Source organism: Tamandua tetradactyla, chromosome 4 (assembly GCF_023851605.1).
Source record: "Tamandua tetradactyla isolate mTamTet1 chromosome 4, mTamTet1.pri, whole genome shotgun sequence".
NCBI lineage: Eukaryota > Metazoa > Chordata > Mammalia > Pilosa > Myrmecophagidae > Tamandua > Tamandua tetradactyla.
Genome location: NC_135330.1, coordinates 82,967,080 through 82,986,305, shown reverse-complemented (window position 1 = coordinate 82,986,305; position 19,226 = coordinate 82,967,080). Strand labels below are relative to the sequence as shown.

Genomic DNA, 19,226 nt, shown 5'->3' with positions numbered 1-19,226 from the left:
CCCTCCCTGCCACGCGGCAGCCGCCGCGGAGGCGTCCCTACCCACGCGCATGCGCGGCCTGGGCTGGCGGCCCCGGGCGGGGAGCAGGCGCCGTAGCACCCTCTGTCGGCCCCGGGGCGCAAAGCGGGCGCTACGCCTCCTCCGTCCGGTCGCGCTCGGTCGTCGTCCGGCCACCCGCGCTCGCCGTGGCTGCCTCAGCGACCAGCGTCCCTCCGCTCGTCTCTGCGAGGGGCTCCCCTCCCGGTGTTTGTACTTCAGGGGCTAGGCCCTGCTGAAAAAGAACCCGTCGGGCCTCACACCTTCATTTACGGCGCTGTCGTCCACGTGTCCGGGTGTCGCCGCGGCCAATGAGGGGGGCGTTTCCCCTTTTTTCTGCGCCTTGCGGCCGGTCCAGGGCTTTCGCTTCCGGGTCACTCCCAGAGCCCGTTGCGCGCTTACATCCCTGCGCGTCAGTCAAGAGTAGGTGTTAACCCTAGGAGAAGTAACATTTTCAGATTCCGTTTTCTCACTTTGAAGTTTCTAGTCTGAGAGTATTTGGAGGTGAATTTTAAAAAAGCAGCTTCAGACGTGAGGCCCCAGCGAGGATCGAACTCGCGACCCCTGGTTTACAAGACCAGTGCTCTAACCACTGAGCTATGGAGCCCACTCCCTCCCCGGCCTTCCCAACTCCAGGACGTGGAAAATCACATTGCCTTATGCAGGCACGCGGCCAGAACTGACCAAATACGTCTGTCACCGGCGACAGCAGTAATGACTACGAAATGCCAGAGGTGAAAGATTACACCGTGACGATCAGTGGGAGCAAACCGACGCAGTACTCGGCTGTACTGGAACGATAGCCTGGATGATAGCTTGTCTACCGGCGAGGCCTTGGACCGAGACTGCAGGAATGAGTTCACGTGCTGCTGTGCTGTGGGTCATGGGGTTATAACTTTAAAATGTCCTACAGTCTGCTTTCTGTGACAGTTGTATCAAGTTTGATGCTTATAGCGAAGTTAAGGCAGGCTTTTTTGGTACTATTAAGTCAAATTATTGCATATTGATGAACTAATTCAACAGATCTTTACGGAGCGCGCACACCGTGCTAGGCGTTGGAGCTGGAGTAGAGTGCAGTTGTCTCCCCTTCCCTTTAGGTGCGCTGGGGCAGGAGCTGGAGTAGAGGAGTGCGGCTGTCTCCCCCTCCCTTTAGGTGCTCCGGGGCAGGAGCTGGAGTAGAGGAGTGCAGCTGTCTCCGCCTCCCTTTGAGTGCGCTGGGGCAGGGGCTGGAGTAGAGGAGTGCAGCTGTCTCCGCCTCCCTTTAGGTGTTGTGGGGCAGGAGCTGGAGTAGATGAGTGCAGCTGTCTCCCCCAACCTTTAGGTGCGCTGGGGCAGGAGCTGGAGTGGAGGAGTGCGGCTGTCTCCCCCTCCCTTTAGGTGCTCCGGGGCAGGAGCTGGAGTAGAGGAGTGCGGCTGTCTCCCCCTCCTTTTAGGTGCTCCGGAGCAAGAGCTGGAGTAGAGGAGTGCAGCTGTCTCTGCCTCCCTTTGAGTGCGCTGGGGCAGGAGCTGGAGTAGAGGAGTGCGGCTGTCTCCCACTCCCTTTAGGTGCTCCGGAGCAAGAGCTAGACTAGAGGAATGCAGCTGTCTCCGCCTCCCTTTGAGTGCGCTGGGGCAGGAGCTGGAGTAGAGGAGTGCGGCTGTCTCCCCCTCCCTTTAGGTGCTGTGGGGCAGGAGCTGGAGTAGAGGAGTGCAGCTGTCTCCCCCTCCCTTTGGGTGCGCTAGGGCAGGAGCTGGAGTAGAGGAGTGCGGCTGTCTCCCCCTCTCTTTGGGTGCGCTAGGGCAGGAGCTGGAGTAGAGGAGTGCAGCTGTCTCCCCCTCCTTTTAGATGCTCTAGAGCGGGAGGTGAGGCTCTAGCTCTCTTGTTTTACCTGCTGCGGATGGGGGAATGCAGCGGTGGTCCGGTGTGCTCTCCGATCCGCGGAAGAATGAACGCCCAGCCCGGGCAGCGTCTTAGGCTTCTGCCACGGAATCGCAGCGCTCTGCCGTCTCCGTGACACCTCTCCCGGCCTCTGTTTACAACAATGCCATTCTCCTGCCACTTAGTTTTCTTTCCTACTGGGTAATGTTCTTATCATGTTTAGTCTTTATCTGTCTCTCCTGTTCGAATGTCAGTTCTTTGAGGGCAGGAGTTTTTCTCTCTTTTGCTTTCTCCTTTTCCCAGCACCTAGGATAGTGTCCTGTACATAGCAGGTAGTAAATGCATGTTGAATGAATGAATGACGTCTACAGTGACGTTAGTCTTATAAGCCAGGAGAAATCAGAGAAGTTCTTTGGGAGATGTCTTCTCATCGTTCTCCTTCATTTCCACTTCCACTGCCTTTTCACCCGACCTGGAATTTAGCAACACCCTTTAGTTTCCTTGGCCAGTTTGGTTTTCTCCTTGTGTCCTGCAGCCCCTGCCCATTGCTCTGAGACTTACAGCCGTAATCCAGGGTTTTCCTTATTCCTCCATTCCCCATCAGCAGGGCATTGAAAAGAAGCCAGTGGAGTCTCCCTCATACCTTCAGAGCTTTTTACTGTATTCAGGATAAAGGCCAAACTCCTCAGCATATGTACATTTTTCTTTTCTCCCAGTCTAACCCAGGAAGCGCTTTCATTTCTCACCTTACTTGGTTCCCTCTGCCTGAAACGTCTTAGCATGATTATGATGGCTTAAGTCATTTTGCCAAGTGCCATCAAGAGCTGGCTCAGTTTCCATAACACAGCTGAGTTTGGGGAGGCCAGTCAGTTAAGGCAGAAACTGAACCAGAGCCTGGCTTTCTCTCTTTCTATGCCCTTACCCTGCACTGCTTCCTGCAAGCGAAAGTGCGCTAGAGATTTTTGGGTGATGCCCAGGACTGGTGAACTTGTTCTCCTGGCAGAGTTGGGGGAGTTCAGGGTCAGTGAGGTGGAAAAATATATAGCTTCTCCTCCTCTCAGTTGGAACTTTTGAATTGCATTTAAGCAGTCTTTCTAGGAGGAAGGGCATAAACATGAAAGGACACAATGAGAGATGAGGGTAGACATCCTACAAAGACTTTAATTTGCTCATAATTGCATGACATAAAGTCTGGGAGGATTTTACATTTAGTTTTGTCCCTTCCTCCTCCTTTCCCCCAGCTCAAGCCCTAGCTCAAGCCTTTCACCACCTGTACAATGGAAATGATGGTTTTGGCCCTGCCTGTTGTAGGTCATTTTGGGGAATTAAACACAATAATAACCTTGAAAGTGCCAATGAATTGTGAAGGGCCTGTCACTAACTTGGGAGTAACTGTTTTCCGTAGGCTGATCATTTCCTTCTAGGCTACAGTCAACTCCAAGGGGCTGAAACTCCTTGGGAGGGAGAAGCCAGCTTCCTGCACCGAGAGAGGGAAGGCACCCCAGAGTCCAGCTTGGGTAAGAGGGAGGAGAGGGGATGGAAAACAGTCAGTCCCAACCACATTCCTTGGTTGTTTTGTGTTAAGGGAAACTCTTTTGCCTCAAGGCAGCCTTTTTCCTTTGGTCTCCCATTCCTCCCTGATTCTCTCCTTTCTTCCCTGCCTGTGTTCTCCCTTTTCAGATTTCCCTGCAGTCCCCAATGATCAGCTGTCTGAGAGTGAGGGAGTGGCAGAACAGATTTTGCACCGACTGGGCTTTGCTTCAGGGACTCTCTCTGCAGCTTTCCTCTTAGTCACAGTCCAGCATCCTCTCCTCCCCGGGAGCAGACCTTAGACTGTCGTGTCCAAAGTCAGACTCAGGGTTGGAGGGTATAAGGGAGAAATGCCTTTTGAACTCATCTAGTCTTGTGCATTATTTTGAAGACAAGGAAGCTGTGGTTTGGTGAGGGGAAGAGACTTGCAGACCATGTAGTGAAATAATTGTAGAAGCCAGAGTTAAGACCTGCGTTTCTGGACTTATCCATGGTTTTTGTTTTCTATTCTTGGACTTGGTAAAAAAGAAAACAAAACTCCAAAACCCCCAAACATATAGCACCTAGCCAAACAGACAAACAAACAAAAGCAGAGGGGAAATGGACTCTGTGAATTTGTCTAGGAGAAAACATAGGGTCTTTAAGGGGGTCTGGGGGAAGGAGAGGGAGGAGGTGAAGCAGAGGATCTTGCCTTCCCCACACCCGTCACCAAGTCAGAGGACAGAGGAATCAGGAGCAACCCTCACAGCACAGGGTACAAAGGGAAGGGGTCCAGCGAGTATAGGAGGGAGGAGGGCAGGAAATAAAGGGCACTGTTCATTTTAGTGTTAACCCAACACAAATTCTCATGGGGAAGAGGTAAAATTGGGGAACGTGGGTCTGTGCTTCAGGAAACGTAGAACATACGTTTGCAGAGGTGTAGGAGATTCAAAATGAGAACCATGTGTGTCTCTGCCCCTTCTGGAAACTTTCTGTGTAGAGAAAAGATGTAAACACCCAGGTGCAAAAGTTCCCAGAGCCCAGAAGGGACCCAGTGGCCTCGGCTCCTCCCTGTGCTCTGGGGATGGGTGGGAAGATCCCAGGACCCAGGATGGGCTCAGAACCTGAATTCTGGGACCAGGGCGTCCAGTTCCAGCTGGGGGGCCCACCCGCATTTCCGGGTCCTGGTGGAAGAGTCTATAGCATCCTCCAGAAGGACTCGGCACAGACAGTCCTTCTCCTCATCCCACATGGGCATGCCCTAGGGCAGCTGTGTCTCATAGAAAGTGGGGGGCAGCATCCGACCTCATGGGTCAGCTCAAAACCATGTGCTTCCCTGCCTGAAAATGTAATGAAACTCCACCTCCTGGATTTTGGTCCTACCCCACACCAAATGACCCTCACTTAGATATGGTTTTTTTTTTTTTTTCATAGGCAGGCACCAGGAATTGAACCCAGGTCTCCAGCATGGCAGGCGAGAACTCTGCCTGCTGAGCTGCTGTGGCCCACTTGGATATGTTTTAAATCATGTTGCTGGACTTTTGGATGGACTTGATGGATGGATTTTAATTCTAAATCTGGGAATAGTAGTGCAACAGCTCCCTGGGGAGTGCCAGAGAGTGGCAGTCCCATTAGTAGTAGGCCTGGCCCTGCTGGAATCTAGTGGCTCTGGAAGGATGGAGACAAAAGAGTGGGATGGAGAAAATGCACCCCTGACCCTGTCACCTTGTCACCTGGCTTGTAGAACTAATCAACTAAATGCAAAGTCATGCGTGGTGGGCCCACCTGAGCCTTGTGTCTGTGATTGAGCTGCGGGGCCAGCAAAGACGGGTTCACCCAGGGAGTGTGAGGGCTTCTCCCGTTCTTATACAGGGAACCGAGCAGGGCAGAGGAAAGAACCTGGGCTTTGGGGTCTGGTGGACCTCAGTTTGAATCCTGATAACAGGAGTTCCTGCTCGGTTTTTGTTGAAATGCAGAGGGTGACCCAGGCTGCACGATGGTAAGAGCTTGGGCTTCAGAGACAGAGGAACCTACTTCCCAGCCCAGCTTTGCCTCTTGCTGGCTGCAGAGAGGGCTCAGGTCCTTCACTGGTAAAAAGGGGTAGGGGGTACCTACCTACCTTGCAGGGTGATTGTGAGAATGTAATGTGATGCTGTGCATAAACAGCTCAGTAACTGCCTCGGCTCCCCTTCATGTGCCCACCCAGATCTGCCCAGTCGGGTCCACTTCCTTGCTTTACCTCTGTATTATGACAGAGTAGCTTTACCTCTCCCCCAAGACACCCTCCTTCTTTCTGCCCTCTCAGGTACCCTATCTTTTGAACATTCAGCGGCTCACTCTTAACTTCCCATTAGATTTTTACATACTTACAAAATAAAACAAAACAAAACGAAATGAAATAAAATGCACTTCCTTGATTTCAAAGAGTTGCCTTCACTCGTTCTCTCCATTTCTTCCCTCCCTCAAGTTACCCTGTTCTTTCTGCCCCCACACCTCCACTGAAAGGACCCTCGCTAGTCACCAGTGACCCTTATGTGGATGACTCTTTAATGTCTTAGCAGCACTAAACACCACTGGCCACTTCCTTCTTCTCATTCACTTCTGCTGACTCGTGGCCCACACTCCACTTTTTCTCAGTCCTCTTTCCAGACTCATCTTCCAGCAGAGTGGAGGATAAGCGCCCAGGCCCTGGGGCCAGCACACCTGAGTCTGAATTCCAGCTCTTCTCCTGCCAGCCTTGTGATTTGGGGAAAGTGATTTTCTTCTTGGCCCTTGTATCTTTATCTGTATGGGGATAATGTTATATTCCTCAGGGGGTTGGTGGGAGTGTAGATTAACTGGCTGTCAGATTAGATTTCCTGACCATTGCTGTTAGAGTTTTTCCTGACTCCATTGTGCCTGTCTTATTCTATAGTTTCTTTTAAGGTGGTCTCATATACACTGTGGCATAGTCACCACGTGAAACTCAATGACCCAAGCTTTTATTGCTAGACTGAATCTCTCTTCCAACTTTGAAACCTGGCCAGTTGACCGAAAGTTTGATTCCAATTCTGGAATGTCTCAAAGGCACCTCCAATTTAGTAAGTTGGAAACCAAGCCCGCATTGATCACCTCCAGTGTTTCCTGTATAAAGGAATGACGCCATTGTCCATCCAGTGTGAACCAGAAACCTTAGAGGCATCCTTGACACATTTGTCTTTCTCTTTTCCAGAAGACAGCCCATTGTTGTGGTTTTCAAAAATAAATTTTATTAATGTATAAAATGAAGTACAACAAATTCTAAGTGTAAAGCTTGATGAATACTCACAAAGTGAACACTCCCTTGAAAATCCCACCCAGATAAAGAAAGCGAATATTACCAGCACTTTACTGCCCCACCTCCCGTGCCTTCCAGCCACAACCTGTTCTCCTCCCTAAAGGTAACCATTATCTTTTAAAATGACAATAGTTTTTCCTGTTTCTGTGTGCCATCTAGTAAGTTATTCACTTTCCTTTCTTTATAGTAGTCCATTGTATGGTTATACTACAATTTATTTATCTGTTCCATTGTCGATGGACTTTTCTGTTGTTTGCAAGTTTTAGCTATTATGAACAGTACTTCTATGAACATTTTTATATGTCTCACATGTCAAAATTTCTGTCAGATGTATTCCCAGGAATGGAATTATTAGGTATGCATATGTTCAGCATTTCCAAATTCTTCCAGTTTTTCAAAGTGGTTCTGTAAATATATTCTTCTATTAGCAGTGTATATGAGTTCCAGTTGCTGTTGGTTCTTGTCAAACACTTGGTACTATCTATTTAATTTTCATTCTTCTGGGGGCTAGGCACTAATGTCTCATTGTGAATTCAATTTGCTTTTCCCTGAAGATTAAATATATCAAGGATGTTTTCAAATGTTTACTTGATTTGTAGGATTCTTCATATATTCCAGATGTGGGGCCTTTATTAAATATATGTATTATAAATTGTTTCTTCCACTTTTTAATCTATTTTTGTGTATCACGTCACCCTAAAACTTAGTAGCTTAAAATGATGAATTATGATATCTAACTATTCTGTGGGTTGACTGGCTCATCTGGGAAGGTGTTTTCTGGCCTTGCTTGGATTCTGTCTTGTGGTTACAGTTCGATGGCAGAAGGGATTGGAATCATCTGGAGACTCAAGAGGGCAGGAAAGTCCAAGCTGATGCAGCCTTGCTTCTCTCTCCATGTGGCATCTCATCCTCTGTACCTTTCCGCGTGACCTCTCTCTACAGCAGGGTAGCTGGGTTTCTTACTTGTTGACTGGTTTCTAAAAGCACAGAAGCAGAAGCTGCCAAGACTTCCTATTAAGACTCAGACCCAGAATTGTCAGTGTCAATTCTGGCACATTTTGTTGCTTAAAAGGAGCCCAAGGATCAGTCCTCAGGCCTCATTTAATAACTTCCAAGGCAAATCAAAACGTGGAACAGGATGACAGGAATACAACAAATGTGCCAAAGAAGCAACAGATGTTAAAGTACTGGTTTTGGATTGGAATCGCTGCACCTCCCCCACCCCCTGCCATGAAACTCTCCCCTTTCCTACTTTCTAGCTGTTTGGCTTGGGTCTGTTGCCTCTTTAAGCCTCATTCCTTCTGTCAATTAATGTGCAGTGAATCCCTAAAATGTCTAGGCGTGGTGCAAGGGGCTGGGGGTGCGGTGGTGAGCAAAACTAGATGTGATCCCTGCCCTCACAGAGCTTGTAGACTAGTGAAGGAAACAGACATTACTCGGATAGTTGACAGGTTGACAAGGATCAGAGGCGTCCTGGAAAGGATGGGAAGTGAGGGCAGGTTGGAAGAGGAACAGCGAATACAGATAACTCGGTTTCCTTCTCTGTAAGGCGTGGGTGACGATGATAATGCCATCTGATGGGGGCACTTGTGACGAATAAATGAAATGGTGCAGGTAAATACTTTGCACTGATCCTACTCGCTGATGGGAAGTCAGCCCTCCTTTTTGGGGGACCCACCCACAGAGACAGGAGTGGCAGCTGGCCTAGGAAGAGAGGAAACCCCATTCCTGTATCTTCTCTCACCTGCCCAGTGAGATGTTATCACTCCCCTCCAGGAGCTGGAACAGGAGTCAGCGAGTCGTGCTCAGAAACGAGATCCTCTCCCCTCCTGAAAGACCATGGGTCAGAATTAACCTTATGAAAGTCAGACAGGGCAAAGCATTCAGTGAGGCCAAGAAGAGGGTAGTCTTTCAGTTGACACAGCTGTCTTCTGTCCACGTTCCCTGCTCTTTGCGGCATTTTCTAAGAGGAGTTCCCAACCCTGAGGGGAGGGGGTGAGGCTTCCTTACCTTTTGTTGGTGCAAAAATAAGATTCTGGATACAGATGCAGGCACTGGAGGGCGGTTGAGACACTGAGGGGATCCTCGGGATGTTTTTCGAGGCGTTTAGGACAGTTTTATAAGGTGGAGAAACTAGCCACCCTCTAGGACAGCTCGTGTGTGTTATAGGATCCTACTGGGCTTGTCAGGGAACAAGAAATGGCCTTGGCTGTACGGAGCTAGGGCTTAAGGCAGAGACACAGATTTTTACATTTGCCAGTTCATCTCGCCCCATGGGTCTCAAACATGGCTGCACTTTTAGAGTTACCTGGGAGCTTCAAGAAATGTCCTTGTCCAAGTTGCACACCTAGCGATTGCAATTCAGTTGGTTTGGGGCAGGTAGGGGACTAGGCATTCTTTTTTTTTTTAATTTTTATTCATTTATTTTTTTGCATGGGCAGACGCCAGGAATTGAACCCGGGTCTCTGGCATGGTAAATAAGAACTCTGCCACTGAGCCACCATCGCACTGCCCTGGGCATTCTGTTTTAAAACTCCCCCAAGTGATTTAAATATGCAGCCAGCCACCGATCTAACCCATTCCCCCCACCCCCCACCCTAGCCTGTGTGTTTTTAATCTTGTAGATGAATAAACAAAGACTCTGGGGGAAAGTAAATAATTGACCCAAAATGAAGGGCAGTCAGTTGTTGGCTGCAAGATCTGAACTAAAACCTAGGGCTCTCTCCTTTACCCCATAGCAAAATCTTTTCAACAATAATACTTTGGATCAATTTTCTTACAGAGAATAGCTACAGTGCTTATGTCTTTAAACTGAATTCTGGATATATTATTTGAATAGCCTAGTGCAGTCCAGTAGGACACCATGTTGAGACTGGACTGTTTCAGAAATATTTGTGACCTGTCTTCCCAGGATCTGGAATCTAATCTCTAATGGTGAGCTCAGGTTTTGGAGTCCCGAAAGCCTGGTTTCAATTGGGGGCTCTGTCACTGTCAGCTGTGGGATCTTGGCCAAGTTTCTTAACATCTGTAAGCTTCAGTTTCTTCACCTTAGAGAGTCCACACAGATTTGTGTCCTGATATGAAAATTAAATAAGACCCATGTCTTAAAGTGTACTGAGTACACAATTTGTAGTAGTAGCAATAATAATAATAATGATAATGATGATTACTATTATGTTCCTGTGTCTTTGCCTTCTAGGTGAGTGACTCTCAGCTAGGGGTGGTTTTGCAGCCCCCACCCCGAGAACATTTGGCAATGTCTAGAGATATTTTTGATTGTGATCACTGGGTGGAGAGTGGGAAGGCAAGTACTGCTGACCTCCAGTGTTAGGGACCAAGGATGTCGCTAACACGACAAAGTGCTATCTGGCCCAGTGGTGTTGAGATTGAGAAGCCCAGGTCTAGATACCTGAAAAGAAGTTGGAGCTTGCAGACCTGAGCTGTTGGGTGGTAACAGGATGATAATTCTTGATTCTTACACTGGAAAGGCAGGGAACAGTGAGTTTAGAGGATTGTGGACAGCCCTGTCTGTACTCTCAGCCACCACAGAGGAAGGACTTGCCACCTCTTTGCTTCGGAGTTACTGTGGTGACTTGTATATTATAATAACACTTGAGATTTATGCTCTTTAGGGGTGCCATGAGATTAATCCCACACCCCAAGGCTAGAGAGGGTCTTATGATAGGCTACGTAAAGATAAGACAATTGCACCAGGTCCCCCGGGAGGGCTGCCTTTCTCCACAGTTATGCTTCTGGCATCTGGGAGTTGCATTAGCTCTCTCCCCTCTCCTGAGCTCACCATAATAAATGACAGCCACCAGAGTTGGGAAGCATGAGTGTTGGCAAGTGGAGAGCTTAGCTTGTCTGGCTGTAGCCTTGCATCTTATTTATCCTAAAAATAAAGTGAGTGCAATACTGCTAGGCAGGCTCTGTTATATGAGAAGAGAGGAATGCATGTAAAAATTCTCGCTGAGAACACAAAACGTTTTCCCACTTGTCAAGGTGCCACTTGTTTATTTCGGCTGCTGTTGAGGGAGCGGTCTCTAGGTGGCACCACGCCATCGCAGCAGAGGACGAGTTTCTGTTCCCAGAGGTTGTCCTGAGTATCAGGACACACACCCCACGGCGAGAAATACAGTAACAGGAAAGATTTAGTTCTTAAAATAAGTCAGCAGCCCGGTGAAGCAAATACTACCATGGCAGGTATATTTTCTTGCCTGAACTGATGGAAAAGGGCATTTACTGCCTACAGGCTTCTGGCTACAGGTATCAAAATGATAAAAATACACAATTAAATGAAACCGAGTAGCAGGCCTGGCCTCAGAAGGGAATGAGAACCAGCTGGGCTCAGCCGTGGGTCTGGGATCTGGCATGGAGGCTCCTCCTCAATGACAGGACAGGAGAGAATGGCTGTGTTTGCTGTCTTTGGTAGGGGCCCTGGGCTACATGTGCTGAGATGTGAACTTATGGCTAACTGTTGAGTGAATGTGAAATTGTAACACGGAGACCCTTTTGGTTGTCCACCTGGCTCTGCCCTGAATGATAAAAGCTTCAATTTTTTTCATCAGTGGGAGGTGAGAAAAGTGAAGAGCATATGAGGGAATGGAATGGACCATATGGGAATGGAGACTCCTATTTGAGTGTTGTCGTAGTGGCAGTGGCCCATTAAACTCTCTAATCTCAATGGTAAGGGGATTTCCGGATCATTGGGTCCAGTACAAGTTGACCGTCATTCTGTCACTTTTCTCCCCACTGTGTAGGTCAATGTTTTAGGAAGGGAAGGGGGGGATACAGGGAAAGGGCAGCTTTGGATCCAGTAGTCCTGCATCCCAGCCCTGCCAGCAACTGAGCTCTTTGACCTTGGAAATGTCATTTAACTTAAGCCTATGTGCTCTCATCTGTAGAACAAGGAGAAAATGGGTAGGGACGTTGTGAGGAGTTTATGTGTCATTACCAGTCAACAAATCTGTTCTCTCTTCTTCTTGGGAATAACAGCTAGACCAGATTTCCAGTTCTTTTGCAGTGGCCATGTATATTATTTCCAGGCTGGCTTATAAAAACTTCCTGGGATATCGTTCTCTCTCTCTTCCTTTGCCTGCCAGCTGGATTTTGATGTTCACAGTGACCTTGGAAGGCAGGCATTCACGGTAACAAGGGCTCTTAGAGCCTGGATCCCTGAGTTACTATGTGGAGCAGAACTACCTCTTGCTATCAGGCTGCCCACTGGACCTTATGAGAGCAAGAATTAACTTTTGCATCCACAACTGAGATTTGGGAGATTTATCTGTGGGGAGTCTAGCAACACTATAATGAATAAACTGTTGAGAAAGATACATAGCTCAGAAGTTGGAAAATGTACTCTTCTTGGATTACTTTATGGTTGAATTTTGGGGCAACAGGGACAGCAGTTAAAGAAATTGATGTTTCAACTGTCAGTCAAGAGTGAGACAGTGAAGAGTGGGCAAGAGTGAGACAATCCTTGAGCTGAGAGAGAGAGCATCTTCCTCTTCCTCTTTGCTCAGGGTCCCTCTGATCTTGAAGGCGTGCTGCCCTTGACCCCAACATCACAAGGCCTTGGTTTCCTACCCTCGGCCATGACACTGATGGACCAGTTTCAGCAGCATTTGGCTTGTGCCCACCAGGGAGCAAATCTCCATGCATAACCATGTGAGCATCCAGGACCGACTTTTAGGCATTAGTGAAGCTGTGCTCTCTCCTGAGGAATTTGTGGCTTGAGAGAAGTCATTGTTAAGAGCCATAGTTCCTGGATCCAGGTTGTTTCTTCTGACTGAGCAGATCAGAGGAGGAGGCATCCTGTGGCCTTGAGATCGGTGGGCAGTTCTAGAGAGAGCTGGCCACAGCAGCAGCAGCAGCAGCAGCTATAGGCTTGTTTTTGTGCTGACCCCACTATCCCCCAGCTGGGATTCCAGGCCACTGTGTTAGCAAGACAGTGAAGGGGCAAGAGGCAGAAGAGGCCAGGATCTGGTTTCTAGTTTTCAAAGGACTCTTTAACAAGTAGTTACAGGACAGATCCCAGAGTTTGTGATGGGCTACTAGACCATCATCTCAGATTTTTCCTTCTAGCTGCTCCAGAATATAGAAGCCTAGAAGGAATAAATATTTTTTATCAGCACAATCGACTTTTTTCTCCTTTTTTGTGATAAATAACATATGTACAAAAAACAATAAATTTCAAATCACAGTACAACAATTAGTTGTAGAACGTATTTCAGAGTTTGGTATGGGTTAATTCCTTTTGGTATAGGTTACAATTCCACAATTTTAGGTTTTTACTTCTAGCTGATCTAAGACAGTGGAAACTAAAAGAAATGTCAATTTAATGATTCAGCAATCATAATCTTTTGTTAAACCCTAGCTTCTCTGCATAACTCCACCATCACCTTTGATCTTTTTCCCACTCTTTAGGGATATTTGGGCTACGCCCATTCTAACTTTTTCATGTTGGAAGGGGCTGTCACTAATATGGGGTAGGGAGATGGAACTGGCTGATGTTCTGGAGAGGCTGGGCCCTCTAGGTTTCAGGACTTATCTGGTCCAGGGACCCATCTGGAGGTTGTAGGTTTCTGGAAAGTTACCCCAGTGCTTGGAAACTTTGTAGAATCTTATATGCTGCCCTAGGTGGTCTTTAGGATTGGCTGGAATGATTTTGGTTGGGGTTTGGCAAGTTATGATATGTAGCAATGTTTAACTGAAGCTTGCATAAGAGTGACCTCCAAAGTAGACTCTTAACTCTGAACTCTCTCTCTGCCACTGATACCTTATTTGTTACACTTCTTTTCCTCCTTTTGATAATCACAGTTTATAGATCATAAGATGTGTAATATTTAGCTCTGAGTAGTGGCAGTGGGAATGAAAAACAGATTATAAAAGTGATCAATATTAGGGGGTGAATAAACAACCCAATTTGGTGATTGATTTGAGGTTTAGAATGTCAGGAAATAGAATAGAGATAAGAGATTAAAGATTTAAAGGAGAAGGCATCAAAGAGAAATGACTCTGCTCCTGTCTTAGGACAAACTCCCCACTTGTGCTCTGTTTTCCAATTCTTCTCACCAATCAAGTGCTTTGCCTCTGCAGTTTTCTCTTCTTTTCCCCCACAGCTTTACATTTTCCCTCTTCATGACCAAGCACATACATCTCTCATCTTAAAACAACGACAGCAACTTATATTAGACTTTGTTTTCTTTTGACTATTGCTCCATTCATCTGCTCTTCTTTATATCCAAGCTTCTCAGTAAAGTTTTCTGTTCTTATTGTATCTATTTTGTTCCTCTCCTTTCATTCTCTCACCAGTGTCTTAAATGGGCTTCTTTCCCCACGCTCCACTGAGACCACTCTTATCCCGTAACCTACCTATTGCCAAGTCCAGTAGTGAATTTTCAGTCTGTGCCCCACTGGGCCTGCTTCCGGAAGGATTTGCTTTCCTTTGCTCTCTGGGACTACACTCTTGATTTTCTTTCTTACTTCCCCAGTAGCTCTGCCTTCCTGGCTGCCTTTTGTCCCTCTGCTTGATCTCTAAATGTTGATGTGCTCCAAAGTCAGGTGCTCCTCTTCCTCTCTATTGTGTTCATCCTAATGTGTTCGCTGAGCTTATCTTTTCCTAAACTCATGGTGTGAAACATCTGTGTAAAGCAGAGCCCTTCCCTCCACTATCTCCTAAGCCTACTTTATTTTTCTTCATAGCACTCCTCCCACCTAATGTTAAATTTTATATATGTTTTTACGTGTCTATTGTCTGAGTTCCCTGATGCACCATGATCCATGAAGGTAAATGGCTCTGTCCTGCCCTGGCTGCATCTCCAGACTTACAGCAGTACCTGTACAGAGTGGGCACTCACCCTGTATTTTGTATTAAGTAAATGAGCAGAGGTAGAACACCTGCGACTGGAAATATGCGAACACCTGTGATGGGAAATATGCGTTGAAAAGAGAAGCTGGTTTTAAGAAGATGATGCATAATCCAGGTTTAGCTCTGTTGAGCTGGCAGGACACTCAGGTGGAGGTATGTGGGGCATTGCTGAAAATTCCATCCTGGAGCCTAGGGGGAGGCTGAACTGGAGATGTCTGTTCTCGTGAAGGTGATATAGAACCCAAAGAGTGAGTGGGCCCTTTGATGGATGAGATTAGAAGGCTGAGGCTCGAACTTGGGGAAAGAAGGTGTTCAGGGTTGAGGGGGAACAGAGCGTAAGGAGGTGTTGTCATGACTTGGGAACTCAGGCAAGAGATCCAGGAAGGAGAGGCCAGTTAGCAATTTGGAATGTTGTAGAAAAGTCGGAGAATGCCACTGACTTTTTGCAATTAGGCTGTTGGAGGACACAGCCAGCAAGTGAGAATTGCAGATATTTCAAGAGCTTCAGGTGTGGGAGGGAGTGATTCAGGTTATTGTGACATGCGTTTGACAGGGAAAGGAAGGCAGTTGAAGGGGGCAGTAGCTGTGATAAGGAAGGCTTTTTGCCCCTGAAGGTGGGCGAGGCCTGGGTCACTTTGCTCATTAGTGATTCTCGAGACCTCGGGTGCACATGTAAGCAAAACCAACAAGTTCAATAGAACCAATTATTTATGTTGGCAAGTAATAGAAACCTGCATAAATTTACCAACAAAATTATGTGCAACAGCATAAAAACAATACAGCTAGCAAAAAGAATCTTCCAGTTAATCATAATCTAAGCCCTTAACACATTGCTAACATTTATGAACATCTGCCCCACTGACCCCCAGAAGCACGTCCAGCTCAGCTCTCACTGAGAGCTGTTAGAGCTCGGGGTGAAAATTCTGCTTCAGACTATAGGGTTACATTAGGACTTTGAGCATAAAGAGGCTGTTTTCTGAGAGAGGGGCCGAGCAGGGATTTTTTCAGTTGATTGAGGGTGAGAAGGTGTTAAGCCCAAATAGTCCCAATCAAAAAAGAACTGATCTGTCAGATTAATGTGGGAGACTTGATTCATTAGTACAGGGACTTAATCATTAATCTGATGTTTATCGACTCTAATGAGTGCCTGCCACATTCTGAACCCTTTGCAGGGTGTCGAGGGAGACACAAAGAGGAATAAAAATAGGTGATCTCTGTTGTTAGGAAAACACCTCACATTTCTGTAGTTCCCTTTAGAAATGTAGTCTCTCAATTGTCTCAACAACCCTGAGAGATAGCTGTTGTTATTATTATCTTAGTTTTTGTAGTTGGGGTTAAGTGAACTGTTGAAGTCTTCTCAGGGGCAGAGCTGGGCCTGGTAGGCAGAAGAGAAACAACTCATGGAGTTCTAAAGGGAAAGATGCTGAAGGGAGGCATTGGAGAAGTCAAAATAAGGGGCGAGGGGTGTGAGTGCAGGAAGACCCACCTTTGGAAGAAAGAAGGGTAGTTCTCCTACTGATGTGGGAGAAGGACAGGAAATGGGTGTAAATGGGAGAAATGAGGATGTTCCTTCTGATTGCCCTCAAGGTCATAGTAAAGTGTAGGATGAGATGGTTGTCTTTGAGTGAGTTTAAGATTGCTTAAGAAGAGCAAAGAAGGTTTGGTCTGGGTGCTGTAGGCATGTGGAAGGCCTCAGCAAAGCTACAGGGGGTGGGGGTCTGGTTGGAGTTGGGTGCTGGATTCTCAGGAGGCTCGCTGACTCCCGATAGCCTCACCTCCTGACGCTGTAGTAGGAATGGGAGAGCAGACATACAGAACTGGAGATGAAGTCTGGGACTTTCCTTTTTGCTTGATGATTAGATCCTATAGTGAAGGGATTGGGTCTTTCTCATTAAAAAAGTTCCCCTGCATTGCTTCCCACCTTGTACATAATAGGTGCTCAATAATTGGGGGTTGGGGGCAGATTGAATCAATGATCTCTCGTCCTCCGTTTTTATACAGGCTCCAGAGAGAGGCCCAGGGAGGCATTCTCTCCTGGTTTCCATTCTGAGTGCTCCTTTGTTTATTTTACACTTCTTTATTGATCATATATGATATGTTAGAGATTATGCTGTGGGAAACATAAAAGGTGAATCAGACATTGGTCCTCCCCTGGGGAGTCTGAGCTCTGATTTGAGTTAAAAAGTGTTGAGTGCTGTAACAGAGGAAAAATGAAGTGCTGCATAGCACCACTTCCACTGGGGAGAAATAGGAAGGCTTCAAGGAGGAGGTGACATGTAAGCTGAGCCATGAAAGAGTTTGGATTTGGCCATGAAGAGAGAGGAAAGAATGTTCCAGGTGGGGATATTATAAGGGCACATACAGGGATGAGTAGTTTGTTCAGTTCAACAGTGCCCTAGGTACCCAATAGGTATTGAATTTATTTATCGAATGAAAGGATGAGAGTTGGCTAAAATGGGGCTAAAAGAGCATGGAAAGACCCAGTAGGGTGATCAGGAAGGGAGACTGAAGTCCACAAAATGATAATAACAAATGTATAAAACTTAAGATGTGCCAGGCACTGTTCAAGCATCTCATATAAGTCAAGTATCTTAATTCTCATGACGGTGCTATGACTCAGGGACGACTATTTTTCATCTTACAGGTGAGAAAATGGACAGAGTGAATAACAAGCTTGTCCAAAATTTAAAAGGATTGTAAATAGTAAGCTGGGATTTGACTCAAGCCTGTCTTGTTGGAAGACTGAATGTCAAGCAAACAAGTCAGGACCTTTCTTATATTCGTATCTGTACTCTAAGCCTGATCACGCATACCTGAACTCACAAGACACTAGGGCATCTTCACCTCATTGTAATATGCACCTGGCCTCACACCTGTCTGCTGTGCTCACTTTCTCCATCTCACTCAGGTTGGATGGCATCTGGAGGCTGCAGGTGGCACCAGGGACTGCACGTGTAGAATCCCATGGAAGCACTGGCTATTTATGGAGCATCTCACTGCAGGCTCGGGCAGCGAGTGATAATTACAAATAAGTACAGCAATGGGCCTTGGTCTGACCTTGCCCAGTTCCTGAGTTCCGCATTGTGGTTTTGTAGACTTTGCAGCATGGAAATAATGCCAAAATAATTTGGACATATACGAGCCCTGCAAACTGCTTGGCCTTTGATCAAGTGTCTCCTTTTCCTTGTGTCATTTCTCACACGCACTGATGCATAGGCCAAGCTGTGTGTCTGAGGGATGAAGACGCTCACTCACCCTCTGAGGGTCAGGAGCCTGGGGATGAGAGCGCTGAAATGCAGGATGATGCCGATGTGACTCAGGGGGCTTGTGGCTGGGGAGGGAAGGGTGGCCAGATTTTGATGCATATTTTCAAAGCTTACGCTGTGCTAAACATACGATGGGCCAGATTCGTATGATGCCATAGAAAAGAGACTTAAATACATATCCTATTTGTTTTATAAGTTCCATTTTTGTGTCAGTAAGATTTTTCTGTGTTTTGGACTTGAAATTGAATCACTAGGTTTGTTCCTTTTTGCAACACTACATGTACCCATATTAAAAAACAGAGACTGCTAACTTGAAAAACAAACAAACATAAGAGCATAAGGGCCTTTTGACTCCTAAAATCTGGGTTACGCTACTTCATTTGTCCTTACGGTCAGATCCTAACAATGACCACCAAGTTGAGAACAAGTCACGTACCAGGTATGGGACAAGATGCTGGAGAGCTGCTGATGCCCAAGACCCGGTCCCTGCCCCAGAGGGGATGGCAGCTTAGCAGGAGAGATGGATGCATAAATGAATGCCCCACACCACTGTATGCAAGGTCTGTCCCACAGATGGGTACAGAGTGCTCAGGAACCCAGATGAGGGAGCATGAGGAGGGAGGGAGGCAGGCAGGGAAGGCTGCATAGAAGAGCTGACATCTAGAAGGTGGGTAAATGTGAACCTTGGAATGACCTTGTGTTAGTGGATTTACTGTTAGGGCTTGAATGGTCTGCCTGAGGCATTATTTTGTTGTATGTATAGAGTGAGATGTAAATATGACAACGATTTTATTCAAAGATCTATTACAAAAAAAAAATAAAGAAAAAGGTCTATTACAATTTCTGTAGCCTGAATTATGCCACAGTTCCCTTCACAACACTTGTCACTTTCCCCCACCCCAAACTCCAGGGACCATCTGACAGGTGGTCTCTATGGGGTCTGAGTCTTCCTTCTTATGGTGAGGTGGCTGGACTCAGGAGTGAGTGAAATGATGAAGGTCGGGACCCTTCTCTCCAGAGTTTTCTAGACCTTGGTTTCCACCTGTCTGGAATGGCTGTGGGGGGTAGATAAGCCAGGGTTCTACAGAGAAACAGAGCCAATATTATATATGTAGATGGATAGATGGATAGATAGGTGTGTGTGTGTGTGTGTAAAGACATCTATTTTAAGGAATTAGCTCCCACAGTTTGGGGGCTGTCAAGTCTGAAAGTCTAAAAGCCTGAAAACTCTGGCAGGATTTTTATGCTGCTGTTTCGAGGTGCAATTCTTTCTGTTTTCCTGGGAAACCTCAGTTTTTGCTCTTAAGGCCCTCAGCTGATTGGATGAAGCTTACCCACATTATAGAGGGTAGTCTTCTTAAAGCCAACTGA

General features: G+C 46.8%; 1 long non-coding RNA gene and 1 other non-coding gene across 3 annotated transcripts; one reads left to right on the top strand and one right to left on the bottom strand.

Moving 5' to 3' along the window:
• Nucleotides 1–160: 160 nt before the first annotated feature.
• Nucleotides 161–18,678, top strand: LOC143681142 (uncharacterized). 2 transcript variants are annotated; one of them, XR_013174390.1, is made up of 3 exons: nt 161–2,095; nt 4,838–14,742; nt 17,234–18,678. It is a non-coding gene; the product is annotated as an uncharacterized LOC143681142 (long non-coding RNA). The 2 variants fall into 2 exon arrangements; XR_013174389.1 differs by having other exon boundaries at nt 161–3,411.
• TRNAT-UGU (transfer RNA threonine (anticodon UGU)) lies at nt 571–643 on the bottom strand. Its single transcript has one exon. It is a non-coding gene; the product is annotated as a tRNA-Thr (tRNA).
• Nucleotides 18,679–19,226: the final 548 nt, after the last annotated feature.